This window comes from Schistocerca gregaria, chromosome 1, assembly GCF_023897955.1.
Source record: "Schistocerca gregaria isolate iqSchGreg1 chromosome 1, iqSchGreg1.2, whole genome shotgun sequence".
NCBI lineage: Eukaryota > Metazoa > Arthropoda > Insecta > Orthoptera > Acrididae > Schistocerca > Schistocerca gregaria.
This window is the reverse complement of record NC_064920.1, coordinates 1187846072-1187866075: the sequence shown is the minus strand read 5'-3', so window position 1 is coordinate 1187866075 and position 20004 is coordinate 1187846072.

The window sequence follows — 20004 nt, the reverse complement described above, 5'->3', positions numbered from 1 at the left end:
CATCGTACTGACCAAAATGTATGTGTGTGAGAGTGGACTAGGGGAAGAAGACGTTATTTATGCATTCGTTTCACAACTGTTCCCCCTTCCCCCCAACCCCCTGGCCTCCCACTAAGTTGTGCCACTTTGAATAAAACAAACAGAATTACTGCTAACTTTAGCGATCAGTATTACAGTCTTACCAAACAGTGGTAACATTAATTATCTTTGAAAAACAAAGTCGATTCACAGGAAATATAACTCTTTTGTTTCTACCCCTCGGAAAGTTCTATTTTACCCCCATGCTGGGGAACCACTAGACTAAACAATGCGAGAACGGGCCATGACCTGTCCTCACAGCTTTACTTCTGCCAGCCTCTACGTTCCAGTCTTCACAGAAGTTCTCCTGTATTCCTTGTGCAACTAGGAAGAGAAGATATTGCGGAGGCATGTATTACGGAGGGCATCGTTTCCAGGGCCATCTTTCACCTTGCAGTGGAGTGTGCACAGTCTCAACGTTAAAACTCTTTGGTGCACTGGGACTCGATCTTGGCACTGCTTCCCATAATGTGTTCGGTGGACGGAGGAGGATTCTGCATATGTTGAACTTCCGTATTATGTCCAATTAGTCTATTTCTTTCTATGGCGAGAAACATTCATGACTGAAGTCCAGAGGCAGAAAATTACCAGGCAGCGTTTTCGTGTTACATAAACTGAGACGTTTGCAAGCGCCTTGGAGTAACTTTATTTCAGTTATAAAAACAGAGAGTGTACAATGCTTGGTCATCGTAAATGTGGCAAAATTGTTTCAAGAATATGAGCTACTTTTATCGAAGATGAATTTTTCAGCATTTAATTGACAGTACTAATTCACTTCCTAGTGTCAACTTGCATTACTCAGCGGCTGCCGCAAGGAAGTTTTAATTTTGAGAGGAACCTACTACGTTAAGTTGTATGGGGACACTGTTTCTTCCAACACTTTTCAGGTGCTGTTGTCACTTGTATGAGCTACCAGTGTAAAGTTAGAAGCAAGCGAAATGTCGTACCTAAATAATTTCACAGCTATGAGCATCATTAGGGAAGAAAACTTGGTCGTAAACTGTTTTTCGTCGTTACCAAAATCTCCGACTAATGCAAGTTATTTCATTCTGCCTTCTGCTTCAGCATTGCGTCCTGCACCGACTAGGACCTATCTAAGTCGGCTTCGAATGCTCTTGAGGTTGTCTGCTTTTGGGCATCCATGCGTAAGTACCCGGATAAGGTTACTCTAAGTTACTTGATTTATGTACTTAGCTATTTCGCTTTTGTGTTCTTGGAGCTGACGCTGCGGTCACGAACAAGGATAACAGGTTAGAGAGCTGTCTGTAGGATGGTGTACACACTTATGTCAGTTATGTGTCTTTTATTGGACATTAGGCTGTCAGCGCACAGTGAACCATCAATGATTACAAAATGTTGTATGGCGTCACAGTAATCGGAAATAGTTTAAACTAGGCCCTGAATCATTCTGCTTTTCATATTTCTACGATTGCTGTTTCTTCTGTTAAAACTTCCGGTTTGGCAGGCCGTGATCGATGTATAAAAGTGTCCCTAAACTTTCGTCCACATTTACGGGAGACGGCTTAGGAGATAAAACCCAGTGGCAAACATCCGAAAATGCGTACTGCTGTCGGAGACGAAACTTTTGTGGAGTAATTTTATGTATCGAACACGGTCTCTCTGTACGAACGTTTTAATTAAAATAAACACCGACCGTGAAAGCCGACACTGTTTGCTTGAAGCGTGTTGTAATATTATGAAAAATATTCGCTGGCTCACAGGCGCCAGCCTAGGGGCGGGACATTCATCCAACATTTTATCAAGAACTATTACTGTGAATCTTAAAAGATTTTCAGTATTATTTGACATGATTTGCGGAAGGCAACCCTTCCAGAATGAACTGTTTGTGGAATGTGCTTCAAGATTTCCTTACAACTTGAATGGGTCAAAGAAGAACTCAGTTTTACAGTCCCAGTCGAGATTATAGTGTGTGGAATGGCCGAATGCCAATGCTTGTAGTGAAAAGAAATTAATTTACTATTAAGACCATGTCACTCAGAAAGCTACAATCGTCAAATTACTCTCCACATTCTGAAATGTCTTCAAACGTTTGTCAGTGGGGGGACTTGAATAGCACTAGAAGCACGTAAGTGAGAGTTGTACTACGTCTAACTTTGTTAGGCCTTCTGGAGCCACAGGAGAGAAACTGTGCAGACATTTGTGTTATTTACTTTTTTTCATCTAGCTGCTCCTGCATACCATCAACTGGTTCTGAAGCAGCCTTTAAGGGTACTTGATATGTTGTTGTTCATTGTTCTGATGCGTGGTAAGACTGTTCCATTTATAAAAGAGGCGGGTTGAGTATACAGCTGAACTGAATTGAAATTACGTCGTCTTTTCGAACCGGGCCACGTCCTCTCAAAGCTTTCAGAGCAGAAGGCTTTCAGCGCTCCGGTAGCGGTGTTAATTGCTGAAACAGAACTTCTGCTGTAGACAGTTTTTCTGTTTTCGTCACTTGTCCCATATGGAAAGAATCTGGATGAGGTCAGAACCATGAACGTTTATATTTACTGTCATTCACTCCCTGCCTCTCTCTATCTCATTTTATATTTATCCATTTCTCTCCTTTTCACTGTGCACACACCTCTTCCCCTCCTTCCACGACGCGAGTGTGTTTGTGTCGGCTCGCGCTTTTGCCATGGAGAGCGAGTGAAAACAGGAGGAGCGAATTCTCTCGCTGAATTCGCGCAGCGAGGCTCTTAGCTGACGTATTCTCGGCGCTTTGCAAGCAATTACATCCAGCGAGAGAAAAATATCCCCCGAAACCTGCGCGTGGAGTGGTCTGTTTTTTGGTTTCTCTCTGCCCCCCTTTATTCGCCTTTTCGGTAGTGCACAGTGCGTTCACGCGTCGGGCCGTCACCACATGCACTGGCCCCGGCAAACGTGTGCAATTAACGGCGTCTATGTCAGCGTCGCTAACGAGGCGCCGGCCGCTAACATAATCACGGCCCTCACCCCTCAGCCATTGCTCTCCACAGTTTCGCATGCAGAGCAGCAGCTGACCGTTGTTCCACTGCGAGATGTGACCTCCAGTGAATCTACTCCACACTGCTCAAGAGCGGGTGAACTACGCACTTTGAAAACTCCACCCCGCTTACAGTGATTTTTACAGACAGGTGACGTACATGAAATGAGATTAGATTAGATTTACTTTCATTCTAATTGATCCGTAGTGAGGAGGTCCTTCAGGATATAGAACATGTCAGGAAAACAACAACACATGACAAATATTTACAACTCAAACAAATAACCCAATGTACCATTTCACAGGACCCAAGTGGCATGGTCGTCATTTTTTAATGAACGCTATATGAAAGAATCAGTTTACAAATACTAATGCATTGAATTTAAAATAATTTTTTTTTATTTATGAAGTAATAAACGTGTAATACAATTGCTAAATACTTATTTACAATGATCACATTACTGCACTGAACTGGTGCAGAAGGTAGATTGTTCTTACACAGACACACACACACACACACACACACACACACACACACACACACACACACACACACACACACTTATTTACAATGAACACATTACTGCACTGAAATTCTGCAGACGTCATATGGTACATCAGTTGGTTCTACTGGGAAATTCATCAATGGAGTAGAAGGAGTTGGCCACCAATAAATCCTTTAGGTTTCTCTTAAACTGAATTTCATTGGTTTTATGGTTTTTATGGCTGCTGGCAAGTTATTGAAAATGTTTGTTCCTGAATAATGCACACCTTTTTGTACAAGACTAAGTGACTGTAAATCCTTGTGAAGGTTATTCTTATTTCTAGTATTGATTCTATGAATTGAGATGTTGGTTTGAAAAAGTGATATATTTTTAATGACAAATTTCATTAAGGAATAAATATATTGGGAAGCAGTAGTTAGTATCCCTATTTCCCTAAACAGGCTTCTGCAAGATGTTCTTGAGTTCACACCACATATAACTCTTACTGCACGTTTTTGTGCCCGGAAAACTTTAGCTTGGCTTGATGAATTGCCCAAAACAATAATCCCATATGACATTATGGAATGAAAGTAAGCATAGTATGCCAGCTTTTTTATTTTTATATCCCCTATGTCTGACAATTCGCATAGAGATTTGTTAAGACGCTTCATCAGTTTTGTGGTGTGCTCCTCCGTTGAATCTATTATCAAGCTGTAATGCCAAGAATTTAACACTGTCCACTTCTTCTATCTGCTTGTCATCGTACGTTAGCCATATACTCGTGGCACATCCCTTACAAGTTCTGAACTGCATGTAGTGTGTTTTTTCAAAGTTTAGTGACAAAGAAATGTTTAGGAACCAGTGATTAATGTCCTCAAATATTTTATCAGCTGATCTTTCTAAGACTACACTTGATTTGTTATTTATTGCAATGTTCGTATCACCGGCAAACAAAACGAACTAGGCTTCTGGTAATGTTACTGATGAAAGGTCATTGATACAAGTAAGAATAAGAAAGTTGTCAAGAAATTTAACAGTAACTAAGCCACACGGATATATTATTATAACATGCGAGGGTTGGAACTTTAATAGTGGTAACTACTTATTTACAGCTTGTAAAAAATAGATACGTGTTTCAAAGTTTTACTGAGCTTCAAAGTAGTCACAGATATTGTGTATCACCCGTTGCGAGCGATGTGGAAGTCGTAGGATACTCTTTGCAGTGCCAACTGTATTGACAGTTCGAGCGGCGCGGTCTATTGCCCGACGAATTTGTAGCAGTTCTGAATCAAATGCTGTGAAGTCTTTCCTTCAGTTTAGAAATCAACTTTAACTTTCGAGGGCTTAAGTAAGGGGCGTGCAATAGGTGGTGTAGCACCTAGCACCCCAATCAGTCAAAGAAATCAGTAACAGCTTGCAGTGTACGTGCTGGAGCATTGTCCTGCAAAATGATCGTCAGGTCCTGCAGAATGTGTCATCACTTCTGTCTATTCTGTTCAGTTTTGGAACACAACCTAGGACCTGGCTTTTTTCGAGGTGTGCCATTCAACCGGACTTTTCGGACCGAGTATATCTTACATAGGGGGCATCCTTTACACGAGACGGTATGTTCAGCAGCTACAACCAACACGTGTGGACACGGGAAAATCCTCACGCCGCCTTTGTTCGTGGTGACCAACATCGCTTCGATTTGTACATCTGGGCCGCTCTGGTGGGCACTAATGTGGTCGGTCCATAGAAGTTACCCCTACAACTGAACCGATGCTTTTTTTTTGGGGGGGGGGGGGGGGGGGGGGAGAAACTCTCGGCCAGACGTGTTGGAACACATTCCACTGAACGTGCGACAATGGATGTTCTACCAACACGATGGTGCATTGCGCACTTTGTACACGCATTGAGAATGTATTTGGATGATGAAAACTGGGTGACGCGGTGGGCTGGTGACGTGGCCTGCTCTTTCCCCCTTCTTGACGCCCATTGATTTTTCTTCATGGCGCACTTGAAATATGTTGTCTATAAAACACCCTGCAAGGCCCGCTAAATCACGCACAGCTAATTAGGATTGTGGAAACGGCCAAGGGCGATGCGGTCGGATTCATTTCACAATTGAAATTTATCATTATTTAATTCACAAATACACTTTTGAAAGAATTCAATTTGCTTCTCGGCTTAAGGTCTCCAAACAGATGCTTTAGAATAAGTTCAATTTAGAAAAGACGTGACACACAGCTAAATGCACGAATAAGATAAATCGTCTACATATGTGAGATCAGCATGCGCAGCGGCTGAAGGCCGCCGGATTGCACATCCAAAATTCCAAACATGCTATGGTAATTGCTGAATGTAGAAGCCCAAAGTTATAAGATGCTAAATGGGCTGATGGCCCACAAGGTGCACAGAAAGAGATGAACAAACGTAATAAGATGCCTGAAGGCCGGAACATTAAATTATGCAATTTAGGGAAATATATATATTGCGACAATTGGTAAAACAATACATTAAGTTTAAAATTTCCTTTTTGCAACACCAACGCCGGAAGGCCCACAATAAGTTGTAGAATCATTCAGAGGAAATTACAATAACCTTTCAAGATCAGAAGTCGATAATTATTTGGACTTGAAGAAAACTCTGAGAACATGTTTCGGGGGTTAAGGCCCACAACTAACCTTGACAAATTAAAAATACAAATTACAACATTAATACTGCCAAAAATATAACTAGAAACGGCACTCAGAAGTGTCCAGTGGATCGGTCTGCCCTCGTTCACTTAGACGAGACAGGTGGTGAGTCCAACTACACTTATTTCGTGGGAACTCAACCAAGGGACAGTCAAGAACCGACCGACCAACCGCCTACTTGCACACGACGGAGTACACAAGAATTCAAGGCCCCAAAAATATTACATGTATCACTGTTGTGGTTGGCAGGAGAGCCAACACCGTGTTACTAAAGGATGCCGAAATGCACGCGTTTTAGCTCACGCAGGCTGGCGTGAGGTCTCAAACATGACAAGGTAATTAGAACTGGGAAAAACGGACGTAGCTGGTGGAATACTTAACTTTAAGCCATTAATGACGAATGTCGCTCTTGACGGTACATGATTTACAATGTCCATAGAAACTGATCATGGCGCCTTGCTAAGACGTAGCAAATAACGTAGCTGAAGGCTATGTTAACTATCGTCTCGGCAAATGAGAGCGTATGTAGTTAGTGCACCATCGCTAGCAAAGTCGGCTGTACAACTGGGGCGAGTGCTAGGAAGTCTCTATAGACCTGCCGTGTGACGGCGCTCGGTCTGCAATCATTGCTAGTGGCGACCTAGCAAGTGTGGTGTCTGGCGGTGACACCACAATTACTATCCCCAAACAAACGCGTATGTGAACTGTGCTGCCAAAACTACACACCACGTTTGGCAGCAACAACAGGTGAGGAAAAGACACTGCTTAAAAACTACGTTAGGGTCCAGGGCAGGTAACCAGAACACTAACGGCAACAAGACAAGGAAATTCCACTGGTTCACTTAACTACGAAACAAGATAATATGGTTAACTTGACCCAAAATGAACACCGCCTAAATGTAAGTTAGCGGCCAGGGCAGGTAACCAGAACACTAACGGCCACAAGGCAGAAAATTGCACTTGACTATGGATTAATTAATATTATCGGTTCCACCTGACGGCGGCTATCTCAAATACTTCACTCATTATTGCTCACAGGAAAACCTCCACAACAGCAACGCTCAAAACCACTCAACCTTCATGTCCTGGGTTGGCGAGCGATGATACTCGTACCGATCACACAGCTGCAAGCAGACTCCGACACTGCACAGAGACCGCCAGCGGGCTTCAGTCGACTTCGCCGCACGGAGGTGTTCTCGGACCAACCGACCGACCAACAATCCACCAAAAGTCAGGCCCGGTTTAATTGACGCGTAACGGCAACGATCGGGCGAGCGATGTCCAGGCAGGGCTCACCGCTGCTGCAAGCCGGCGACTGGCTGGCCCGGGCTGCGCTGCAGACGCGTCGCAACTGACAGCCAGGGCCCAAATCACGGCACGAGCTGCCGCCGTGAACTCTCCTCCTAGCACGTTCCGACTCACGCCTCGATAGATGACAACCGGGAAGTAATAGCAGCTGTGCAAAGATCCTATCAGAGGGGGATATCGATACGCGATACTAGCGTCGATGACGGCCAGGCAAAACAGAAACTCAGTAACGCAAGTAATTTAAATCAAAGTGGTGAGATGTTCGACCATAGATATTAGTAGACTGGCCTTGCTGTGCAGAAGCTATAGAGCTAGCGTGGCTCCATTTTAAACCACGTGACTGTTGGCAAAACGTGGCGGGATTTAAAATCAGCGGTCTGCCACCCTATGATTGTATCGTATTTTACCCACATTTCTCAATTGACTGCCAAACGCTTCGAAAAGAAATACTTTTTTATTTGCGAAAAATTATGTCAGAGCTACATTTGAGCTGGATTTGTTCACAGTACCATTTATAAAATCTAACAAATACATCGAACGCCCCTCTGGTGGGCAGCGGGGCGAAATTACTATAAGCTTTCAATTAAAGTAAAATGCTTTTAAAATTCTTTTTAACAGTAAGAGTGGGCTCGTGTCAAACCTTTAAACATTGGATTCGCCGCGTTTTGATGGTGGTGGTGGTGGTGGTTAGTGTTTAACGTCTCGTCGACAACAAAGTCATTAGAGACAGAGCGCAAGCATTTGCCTGAAACGATTTAGGGAAATCACGGAAAACCTAAATCAGGATGGCCGGAGACGGGATTGAACCGTCGTCCTCCCGAATGCGAGTCCAGTGTGCTAACCACTGCGCCACCTCGCTCGGTCCGCGTTTTGAGTTATAGTCGCTTTTAAAAGAAAATGGGATATGAGAATTACGTCAACTATAGGTGCTAAAATTGTCGACTTTTACGAGAAGGTCCATTTTAGAGTATCAATTTTAGGTGCACTGCAAAGGTTCAGGTCCTACTATTTTTACAAAAGTTTAAACTATCAGTTTAAAAAAATGATGTTTTAGATGAAAGGTGAGACTATGAAGTTTCAGAAAATAATTTTGGAGCCTTCCATTAATGTAATAGTATTAGAATGTACAAAAAAAAAAAATTATCTTCAACTGTCGACTATAGATGCTCTTACCTTATTATAATTTCATTTGTATCTACAAAAAGGCGCGTATGTGCAGATGGCTTAAAGTTTTTACGTTGCAAGGTCTGTATCCAAGGCTGCTTTCGGTTTTCTTCCTTAGGGAGCCTATGAGTAGGATCGAGAAACAGTTACACTTACTTCTGTAGCCGAATTATCACAGATACTTTCCAAAATGTAATATGAGTCTGACTTTACATGCATCACTTTCAACACTTTAACTTACGTGATACTCTATTTCAAGTGTAAAAAACATATAAAAGTCACTTTAGCAGATTTCAATAAACGCATCTCCACTATCATAGAAACACATGTGCAATGTAATGCCATTTCCTCCGACAAAACGCTGAGTACAGCCATAAGCGCAACACGAAACAGCCTTGTTTTGCCAACATTCATGTAACTTTAGTCCAGAGATGTTAGAGCCACGAAAATGACAACAGGACCAGTCTACTATATTTATGGTCTAAGGGTGGGATGGAAATACGTTAAAACAGGGTGTAAAATACCAGATGGTGTGACGGCGAGCCACACACGGCTCACACCCATTGGGACTGACGAAGAGCTAATATCGGGCATTATGGCAGCCTCCGATGCAATTTCCACGTTGGCAGGAGTGTTGGAAAGAGTGTGATAATCACGGCGTATGATTTAAGCAGGGGGGGGGGGGGGGGGGTGTAAATTCGAACACTTTTTGTATGTGTTTTCAAATAAAGCTTATAAAACTTCACCCCGACTTCTCATTCACCTTGATGCCACAAATGCCAGGGTTGCCCAGGAACTAATGAACCGCACTTTTTTCCTTCAACAATTCTTTATTGAAATTAATGAGAACTACACAAACGAAAGAATGGTGTTTTACCTATACATCCTATTTTTCCACGTAATCTGTATACCGTTATATTGCCTGCGTCCAGCGTGAAACAGTGGTGTGTATGTCCTGTCGGTAGCAATCCTTGTGTTGGTGGGGGAGCCACTGCTTCACTGTATGTATCGCCTCCTCATGGTCTTTAAGATGTCTTCCATGATTGGCATCCTTCAATGGCCCAAACAAGTGGAAGTCCGAGGGGCTCGGCCAGGGCTAGCCGTGGATGGTCTCCCTGACCACTGCAAACCGTGGAGCTCCTCCGAACCATCTTCTGGTGATCACACCCATCGTGCCCAGAGACTAACTGTACTTCTGTTGACACCAGATGCTAAAACGATGTTGCACAAGCGTTTGTGAACATTCCCCTCAGTTTTTTTCCCTTCAGTGAGAAATTCAGTGACGGCACGTTGCTTGTAACGATCATCACCGCATTGTGGTCCCGAAGTGGGGCCGAGGGAGTTTCAGATCAATTTTTATTTTATTTTTTATTATTTTGAGCTTTTCCTCATTACAGAGGCTTATCTCAAACATAATAATTTACTTGTAAATTACAATACAAACAATAACCGTTCTTAAACTATATTCTCAAAATATTTCTCCAGGTGTTTCGATCTTGTGTGTTCTCTTCCTCTGCGCCCTTTCTCCTCATTGTGTGCTGTACATTTTGGATCCAGGTGGTCATGGGGCGTCCTCTTCTTCTTCTCCCCTCCGGTTCCCACTCCAGTATCAATTTTGGTATTATGGTTTTCTCCATTCGTCATACATGCTCGCACCACTGTAATTTCTTCCTATCCATTACGTCATATATTCTTTCTTTTATTTCCATTCTCCTTATTACGTCGGTGTTCCTTATCTTTTCTATCCTGAAGATTCTTGCCGATCTTCTCCAAAAGTCCACCTCTAGAGCTTGTAATTTTTAATGTGTTTCATGTTAATTGTCCAGGTCTCCGTTCCATACAGAACCACATTCTATAATATGGATTTGTATATTAATTTTTTAGTTCTGCTCATTGAATTCCTGCTCCATAAGGCTGAGTTAAGCATCCCAATGACCCTCCGTCCGCTACTAATTCTTTTATTGATTTCTGACTCTGATTTTCCCTCGATTTCTAAAACGGATCCCAAATAACAGAAAGTGTTTATCTTTTTGATTTTCTTTCTTTCAATGTATAGCTCATCTGAATCATTAGTCAAGTATTCTGTTTTTTGGTAATTAATCTTTAAACCCCAAGTTTTGTATTCTACTGCTAGTTGATTGCACATATAGTTAGCATCCTCCCCATCTTGTGCTACGACAACTTCATCATCAGCAAATAATAAATGGTGTAGGTAAACTCTGTCTCTTATTTCTAATCCCATTTTATTACATTTACACCATGTTCTAAGGCTAATATCCATATAGATTTTAAATAATGATGGTGACATGGGACAGCCCTATAAAAGGCCTTTGCTTGTTCTAAATTTCTGTGAAAGTTTATTACCAACTTTCACTTGGCAAATGTTATCTTTATACATCTGTTGTATTATTTTAATCAAGGAAGGGTTTATGTTTGCCATATGTAGTGCTCTCCAAAGTAATTTTCTTGGAACAGTATCATACGCTTTTTCTAGATCTATGAAAATTAATCCTATATTTTTTTTATTTTTCCCTATGTTTCTCCAAAATCTGTCGTAATGTGAAAATATGGCCTACACATGCGCTCCCAGCAGTGAATCCATATTGTTCTTCTTGGGTTCTAAAATTTTTTTCCAGTTTGTTTTTAATTACTTTCGCAAAAATTCTCATTAATGTGTTTGTAACACAAATTCCTCGATAGTTTGAACAAATTTTGCAATTCCCTTCCTTAAATACTGTACTAATGTAACATAGCTTCATCTCGTTGGGTATTGACTCTCCATGTATCATTTTGTTGAAGAGCTGTGTTATCAGTTTCACAATTTTGTCACCACCATATTTCAGGCACTCCAGATTGATATTGCCTGGTCCTGGTGATTTACCATTCCTTCCTGTTCTCAACGCCTGAAGTACTTCACTTTCTAAAATCTTTATCTCACCATCTTCATGTCCTTTATCTTCCCCTGTTCCTTCTTCTAAATATTCTTCTCTGTCCTCATTTAATAATTTTCGGAAATACTTTTCCCATTCCTTTTGTGTTATCAGTTGGAGATTAGTTTTGCTTTTTTTATCCTGTCGAAGCCCTTTCAATACTGACCATGCTTCATTTGCTCTCCCAAATCCTAATTTGCTATTCATTTTGGCACATGTTCTTTCCCATGCTTCATTTTTTGCCATCCTTATTTTTTTCATCACTTCATTCTTCTTTTCCTTATATATTGATCTTGTTTGTTCTGATTTATCATTCAACCACTGAAGGAACGCATTTCGTTCTTCTCTAACGAGGCCCTCTAGTTCCTCTGACCACCACTCTGCTGCACGGTCGTGGTTACTATCTTTTTTACCCAACACCTCTGTTGCTATGATTTTCACATTAGCTTTTATATAGTCATATATTTCCTCTGTACTTCCTTCAAATGATTCAACCAGTTTCCTTTCCATCCTGGCCGCAAAGAGTGTTCTGATACTTTCGTCTTGTAGGCTGTCAATATTAAAAACAAAATTTTCATCTTTCTCTGTCTGGTTCGTTTTATTTATGTTACTTGTACCACTCCTTGCATTCTTCCATGGCCAGAAAGACTTCATTTTAACTAGATAGTGGTCTGATCCACACTGGGCTCCTCTATAAGATCTGACGTCTACTGCTTTGAAACTACTTGTTTGCCTAATGATAATACAATCTATTATAGAACGAAGTTCTTTGGTTTTCTTTTGCCAAGTATGTTTATGAATGTCCTTACGTTTGAAAAATGTGTTGGTAATTTTTAGATCAAATTGTTCACAAATTGCAATCAATCATTCCCCATTGTCATTATATTCGTCCTCTCCATGTTTTCCTACTATTCTACAAAATTCTCAAATTCCTACCCTTCCATTCAGATCTCCCATGATAATCAGTTCCTTTCTTTTTGGGATTTTTTCAATAGTCTCCCTGAGGGTGTCCCAAAATGTATCCTTCTCCTTATCTTTTGTGTCGTTCGTGGATGCATATATGCCAATAATCACAACTTCCCTAGCATATAATGTCATTTAAACAGTTATAATACGTTGATTGATGAATGTCCAATTTGTGATTCTTTCTTTCCATGATTTATTTACCATAATGGAGACTCCTGCTTTGGCTCTTACTGCTTTTTATACCCCACTCCAGATATGTACATTATTATCCAGTTCTTATTCTCCTTGGCCTTTCTTCTTTGTTTCAGAGAGTACGACCACATCCATGTTGAACATGTCAAGTTCTGCAGGTAGTAAATTTATTTTAGTGGAAATACCTTGCACATTCCAGCATCCAAACATAATTTTCCGTTTCTCATCGCCAGTTCGTCGTCCAAAGTTCCAATTTTTCCGAGGCATATTATTAGGTTTTTTAGCATTTTTATGTTTTTATGTGAGTGAGGAGCTGGCCCACTGCACAACCCCCAACCCGTAGGACCAGGTAATGTTTACTCAAGGTTTTCTTCCTTTAGCCTCTGATAAGCCACTATCATACTACAAGGCAGCAGTTGCTAGTTTTGGTCCACACCAGATAGTTTATTTCCCAGGTACCCACCATATCTGGTGACCATTCCCCTATCCGTCACCTGGGGAGGCGCCCGATGGGAGACTAGCAAACTCCACACATGTCAATTGTTATAAACTGACTATAATTTATGGATTTGTAGTTTTAGCTTGATGATGTCCACTATGGACAAACGGTAGTTACTTTTATTCTGAAAAAGGTTGGGTTATCCGTATTAAAACTTAGGTAATTCTAGGTGAACTTTGTAACGGAGGCTGTTGGTTTTTAAAATTAATATTTATACAGTTGCTTACAGGGCCGCGAAATGTTGAAAATACGTACAGAAGCCGTTTTGAAATTGTCCTGCTGCTACACAACCTGTTGGAAGTGAAGGAGACTTGGCACGCTCACTCGGGAGACTTCAAATAATAACGTTTCACATTAGTAGCATTGTTTCTGGCTGAGAAAAATCATGCGATGCATTACTTTCTGGGCAACCATCGTACATTGAAAATGTTTATCTGCGAACCTGCTACCGTGGCGGCTCGATGACGTGTAGCGTGCCTTGGCAGCCCGCGACACTGATCAACAAAGCCTAGGACCGTATGCTCAGGGATGCGGACATGGGTTGCTATGTGACATATGCTTGTTACGATCCACTGAATCATTCCTTTCATTTTCTGCATTCATTTTAGATACACCCTGTGTACGCACCGGAATATCGAGAACAGCTGCCAACATGAGTAACATAGAAGTAAATATCATCGGAATAGTGAAGCAACTTAAATCTATTAATAAAACTAAGTCTTCTTCTCCACAATATATACCCATTATGTTCCTTTCAGAGTATGCTGATGCATTAGCTCCATACTTAACAATCATATACAACCGTTCGCTTGATGAAAGATCCGCAACCAAAAACTGGAAAGTTGCAAAGGTCACACCAATATTCAAGAAAGGTAGTAGGAGCAATCAACTAAATTACAGGCCCATTCTTTAAGATAGATATACACCAGCAATTTAGAACACATATTGTGTTCGAACATTATGAATTACCTCGAAGAAATCGGGCTATTAACACACAGTCAACATGGGTTTAGAAAACATCGTTCCTGTGAAACATAACTAGCTCCTCTTTCACATGAAGTGTTGAGTGCTATTGACAAGGGACTTCAGATCGATTCCGTATTTCTGGATTTCCAGAAGGCTTTTGACACTGTACCACAAAAGCGGCTCGTAGTGAAATTGCGTGATTATGGAATATCGTCTCACTTATGTGACAGGATTTGTGATTTCCTGTCAGAGAGGTCACAGACCGTAGTAACTGACGGAAAAACATCCATTAAAACAGAAGTGATTTCTGGCGTTCCCCAAGGTTGTCTTATAGGCCCTTTGGTGTTCCTTATCTACATAAACGATTTGGGGGACAATCTGAGCAACCGTCTTCGGTTGTTTGCAGATAATGCTGTCGTTTATCGACTAATAAAGTCATCAGAAGATCAAAACAAATTGCAAAACGATTTAGGAAAGATATCTGAATGGTGCGAAAATAGGCAGTTGACCCTAAATAAGGAAAAGTGTGAGGTCCTCCACATGAGTGGTAAAAGGAACTCGTTAAACGTCGGTTACACGATAAATCATTCTAATCTAAAAGCCCTAAATTCAACTAAATACCTTTACAATTACGAACAACTTAAATTGTAAGGAAGAAATAGAAAATGTTGTGGGGGAGGCTAACCAAAGACTATCTTTTATTGGCAGGACACTTAGAAAATGTAACAGACCTACTAAGGAGACTGCCTACACTACGCTTGTCCATCTTCTTTTAGAATACTGCTCCGTGGTGTGGGATCCTTACCAGATAGGTCTGACGGAGTACACTGAAAAAGTTCAAAGAAAGGCAGCAATTTTTGTACTATCACGAAATGTGAGAAAGAGTGTCGCAGAAATGATACAGGATTAGGGCTGGAAATCATTAAAAGAAAGGCGTCCTACATGGGGAGGAACGATCACCATGATAAAATAAGGGAAATCAAACGTCGTACGGAATGTTCATACGGTGTTCATTCTTTCTGCGCGCAATACGTGATTGGAATAATAGACAATTGTGAAGGTGGTTCCATGAACCCTCTGCTAGGCACATAAATGTGTTTTGTCGAGTATCCATGTAGATGTGGATGTAGGTGCTCTTTAATCTATAGCAGATGATAAAGTCTGATTTTAGTTCAGCCTCCACAGAAGGAAAGTACTTCTGTTTCGTTAATAAACTGTGTACCAGTAATGTGTAGATGAAGATGAGATGGGAGATACGATACTGCGTGAAGAGTTTGATAGAGCACATAATTGCAATCCCAAAGAAAGCAGGTGTTGACAGATGTGAAAATTACCGAACTATCAGTTTAATAAGTCACAGTTGCAAAATACTAAAGGGAATTCTTTACAGACGAATGGAAAACTAGTAGAAGCAGACCTCGGGGAAGATCAGTTTGGATTCCGTAGAAATGTTGGAACACGTGAGGCAATACTGACCCTACGACTTATCTTAGAAGCTAGATTAAGGAAGGGCAAACCTACGTTTCTAGCAATTTTAGACGTAGAGAAAGCTTTTGACAATGTTGACTGGAATACTCTGTTTCAAATTCTGAAGGTGGCAGGGGTAAAATACAGGGAGCGAAAAGCTATTTACAATTTGTACAGAAACCAGATGGCAGTTATTAGAGTCGAGGGACATGGAAGGGAGGCAGTGGTTGGGAAGGGAGTGGGACAGGGTTGTACTCTCTCCCCGATGTTATTCAATCTGTATATTGAGCAAGCAGTGAAGGAAACAAACGAAAAATTCGGAGTAGGTATTAAAATCCATGGAGAAGAAATAAAAACTTCGAGGTTCGGTGATGACAGCAAAGGACTTGGAAGAGCAGTTGAACGGAATGGATAGTGTCTTGAAAGGAGGATATAAGATGAACATCAACAAAAGCAAAACGAGGATAATGGAATGTAGTCGAATTAAGTCGGTTGATGTTGAGAGAATTAGATTAGGAAATGAGACACTTAAAGTAGTAAAGGAGTTTTGCTATTTGGGGAGCAAAATAACTGATGATGGTCGAAGTAGAGAGGACATGAAATGTAGACTGGCAATGGCAAGGAAAGCGTTTCTGAAGAAGAGAAATTTGTTAACATCGAGTATAGATTTAAGTGTCAGGGAGTCATTTCTGAAAGTATTTGTATGGAGTGTAGCCATGTATGGAATTGAATCACGGACGATAAATAGTTTGGACAAGAAGAGAATAGAAGTTTTCGAAATGTGATGCTACAGATGAATGCTGAAGATTAGATGGGTAGATCACATAACTAATGAGGAAGTATTGAATCGGATTGGGGAGAAGAGAAGTTTGTGGCACAACTTGACGAGAAGAAGGGATCGGTTGGTATGACATGTTGTGAGGCATCAAGAGATCACCAATTTAGTATTGGACGGCAGCGTGGAGGGTAAAAATCGTAGACGGAGAGCAAGAGATGTCTACACTAAGCAGATTCAGAAGGATGTAGGTTGCGGTAGGTACTGGGAGTGTAAGTAGGCTGTTTAGGTTTTCTTATTGGTAACGCCGCTTAGCGCTCGGTATGAAAAATCACTGGCTGTGCTGTGCGCAGTCTGTGTTTAGTTTGCATTGTTGTCTGCCATTGTAGTGTTGGGCAGCGGCAGCTGGATGCTAACAGCGCGTAGCGTTGCGCAGTTGGAGGCTAGCCGCCAGCAGTGGTGGACGTGGGTAGAGAGATGGCGGAGTTTTGAAATTTGTAAGAATTGGTGTCATGAAGTGAAATGTATATTATGACTACTAAGGTAAATACATTGTTTGTTCTCTATTAAAATCTTTCATTTGCTAACTATACCTATCAGTAGTTAGTGCCTTACGTAGTTTGAATCGTTTATTTAGCTGGCAGCAGTGGCGCTCGCTGTATTGCAGTAGCTTGAGTAACGAAGATTTTTGTGAGGTAAGTGATTTGTGAAACGCATAGGTTAATGTTAGTCAGGGCCATTCTTTCGTAGGGATTCTTGAAAGTCAGATTGCGTTGCGCCAAAAATATTGTGTGTCAGTTTAAGCACAGTCGTGTATAATTGTTCAAAGAGGACGTTTCACACAGACCAGTCTTGTAATAATTTTTCTAAGGGGACGTTTCATAGGTGATGAAGAAGCTTGCACAGGATAGAGTAGCATGGAGAGCTGCATTAAACCAGTCTCAGGACTGAAGACCAAAACAACAACAACCAGTAATGTGAAGCTTGTTCTTGAGTATCAGGATGTCTTTTTCCGCACTAAACAAACACCAACACCTGACTGGGTGCTTGGAAAGGAAAGAAATAAGATTTTTATTTAAGAACCTTTGGACGAGGAGGTCATGAAAAATGAATCTCATACCCACGTGACAAAACAGTGTAGACGGAAAACGGACCCGTCCATTCCAGCGTAAGGATTAGGTGGTTTGCCTTAATAGATTAATAGGAAAGCCACTCCTCGCTAACGCGAAATCTGTGCCTTCAGCAATACGTCACCACATTCGGAATCATTAGTCGACATAATTATTTTCATTTCAGCTGGGTAACGTTAATCTACATCAACATTCATACTCCGCAAGCCACCCAACGGTGTGTGACGGAGGGCACTTTACGTGCCACTGTCATTACCTCCCTTTTCTGTTCCAGTCGCGTATGGTTCGCGGGAAGAACGAAAGCCTCCGTGCGCGCTCGAATCTCTCTAATTTAACATTCGTGATCTCCTCGGGAGGTATAAGTAGGGGGAAGCAGTATATTCGATACCTCATCCAGAAACGCACCCTCTCGAAACCTGGTGAGCAAGCTACAACGCGATGCAAAGCGCCTCTCTTGCAGAGTCTGCCACTTGAGTTTGTTAAACATCTCCGTAACGCTATCACGGTTACCAAATAACCCTGTGACGAAACGTGCCGCTCTTCTTTGGATATTCTCTATCTCCTCCGTCAACCCGATCTGGTACGGATCCCACACTGATGAGGAATACTCAAGTATAGGTCGAACGAGTGTTTTGTAAACCACCTCCTTTGTTGATGGACTACATTTTCTAAGGAGTCTCCCAATGAATCTCAACCTGGTAGCCGCCTTACCAATAATTAATTTTATATGATCATTCCATTTTCGCACGCATACTCCCAGATATTTAACAGAAGTACTGCTACCAGTGTTTGTTCCTCCATCACATAATCATACAATAAAGGATCCTTCTTTCTATGTATTCGCAATGCATTACATGTGTCTATGTTAAGGGTCAGTTGCCACTCCCTACTCCAAGTGTCTATCCGGTGCAGATCTTCCTGCATTTCGCTACAATTTTCTAATGCTGCAACTTCTCTCTGTATACTACATCATCATCCGCGAAAAGCCGCATGGAACTTCCGACACTATCTACTAGGTCATTTATATATATTGTGAATAGCAATGGTCCCATATCACTCCCCTGTGGCACGCCAGAGGTTACTTTAACGTCTGTAGACGTCTCTCCATTGATAACAACATGCTGTGTTGTGTTTGCTAAAAACTCTTCAATCCAGCCACTCAGCTGGTCTGATATTCCGTAGGCTCTTACTTTGTTTATCAGGCGATAGTGCGGAACTGTATCGAACGCCTGAGTGACCTGAGTCACTGGCAAGATAATCGCTGAACGTCCTTCTCGGCTTACTTCCTACATATTGTTTTAATACTTTAAACATTTAACACTTTCAGTACAGTTACTCTTGCTTGTCTTAAACTATACATCCTCTGGTCGTTTAACAATTCCATTTACTCTACTGGGTATCTGTAAACTTACAGCTCAGTTGTCATGCCAGTACTCTCTACTGCGGACTCTCACTGCGGACTTGTGTAGGTCACACACAGATCGATATAGTCAGTTTGTGAGAGACCGTAGTAGAGAGTACGGGCATGTGCACTGATTTGTCGGTTTAAAGATATTCAATAGAGTAAATGGCACTGTTAAAGCATCGATATGTTTACGTAGTACAACTTCGTAACGCACAGGGAGAGTCGTTTGCGATGAGACATTAAACATTTGGAAAACAATAAATAGCATCATAAAACAAGTAACAAATTAGCTTTTGCACAATTATTGTAGGTGAAACAGGAAACAATTTTACTTTTATTGATGATTGGATCTATTATTTTACATGTATACTCACTTGTTATGGAAACTCATACGTAATTAAATATTTTGCCCGTGTGCCCACAACAGGCACTGATCATATCATGAAAACAGTTTACACTGCTATTGTTTTTGTGGTGAAATACATTTAACACCTACCAGCGATGAATTTGCAATATGTTAATTTGTCTTGGCTTTACCAGTATAGAACATTTTGCTCGTCATCAGACGTCTGCACTGAATTTACATGGACGAACGATAAGCAATTGAATAATTACAGTGTGACGGTGTCAATAAAAGTGTCTCAGTTCATTCTGAAACCTTAGATTTCCAGTGTGTAGCAAAAGACAGCATTGTAACATATTGCCAAGCACACTATAATGCCGTCTTCTGCCACGGAATGTATCAGGATGACCAATTGTAGCGGAAAGAGGTACATGGCACCGTATTACGACTTGACCTAGTTTTCCAAGTGGTTTATTGTTTCCAACTACAGTGCCCTCATTCTTCTCAGTCTGCATCACCGTGTCCCGGAATGATGAGGCCACCACTTCGCAGTCTGAGAAATGGCTTGGCGCAGAATGGCAGGATTGGAACGTGCGACTGTAGCAGTCGCGCGGTTCCAGACCTAGAACCGCTCGGCCACTCCGGCCGGCCCT